Source organism: Lactuca serriola, chromosome 2 (genome assembly GCF_051521515.1).
Source record: "Lactuca serriola cultivar US96UC23 chromosome 2, Lser_US96UC23_V15, whole genome shotgun sequence".
Taxonomy (NCBI): Eukaryota; Viridiplantae; Streptophyta; class Magnoliopsida; order Asterales; family Asteraceae; genus Lactuca; species Lactuca serriola.
The window spans coordinates 214,965,276-214,966,267 of record NC_136409.1 but is presented as its reverse complement, the minus strand read 5'-3'; the positions used below and the strand labels follow the sequence as shown (position 1 = coordinate 214,966,267).

At 46.6% G+C, this 992-nt stretch overlaps 1 non-coding gene across 1 annotated transcript; it reads left to right on the top strand.

Annotated features, from left to right (window-relative positions):
- The first annotated feature begins 677 nt into the window (after window positions 1-677).
- Window positions 678-784, top strand: LOC145091106 (small nucleolar RNA R71). The gene has a single exon (XR_013701994.1). It is a non-coding gene; the product is annotated as a small nucleolar RNA R71 (small nucleolar RNA).
- Window positions 785-992: the final 208 nt, after the last annotated feature.

Below are 992 nucleotides of genomic sequence, written 5' to 3'. Positions count from 1 at the left end.
CATGGACTAAAGTGGCTAGTTGACCAAGTTGTACTTCAAGGTTGTGGATGGAGGCTTGCTGGTTCTTCATCAAGGTTTGTTGTTCCATGATAGCGGAATCCGTGGCATCATGTCTCTTCTCCGAAGCCTCCATAAACTTCATCAAAATGGTCTCTAGGTCGGGTTTCTTCTCGATTGGTGGCTGCTCCTTTTGGTAAAAGCCTCGACCTGTCTGCCTATACTTCTCTTCTTTTTGCTTTTTATACTCTTCATAGGGCAGCCACTCCTTCTTTGGTTTCCTCCAGTCGTCATCAAACTTATCCCCACTAGAGTAGCACACTTGAGCTTTTCTGTTCCCAGACTCATCCATATTGCAGTCCTTGGTCAAGTGTGGACCACTGCATCGCTCGCACCCCACTCTTATGGCATGTATCGACTGGTCCATTTGTGTTATCCGGCGATCCATGTTATTTAGCATGGCCATGACAGCTGCAATTTCTTCAGTTTGGGTCCCTCCACCGCCTTTACTTCCGTCTTGCCTCGGGTTATGGTACTCGCGAGAGTGTTTCACGAATTCTTCGATGAGCTCCTTGACCTCCCTTGGATTTTTCTTTGTCAACGGTCCTTGAGAATCAAGGAGTTGTCTTGTCATTACATTGACCCCATCATAAAAGATTGACATCTCTTGCTGCACATTTAGGTCATGTTGAGGGCAATTTCTGAGTAGGCCCTTGTACCGCTCCCATGCTTCGTATAGTGACTCCCCCGGTTGTTGCTCAAAGTTGGTTATCGCCTTCTTGAGTTTGGCTATCTTGGATGGCGGGCAGAACTGGTCCAGGAATTGCTCACGCATTTGAGCCCAAGTAGTGATTGTACCTGGTGGGAGTGCTTTTAACCACTCCTTAGCAGCTCCTTTGAAAGTGATAGGAAGCATCCTAAGCAAGACTGTATTTCTTGTGACATTTGGGACATTGAAGTAATCAGCAATGTCGTTGACTTCGTCTAGATGCTTA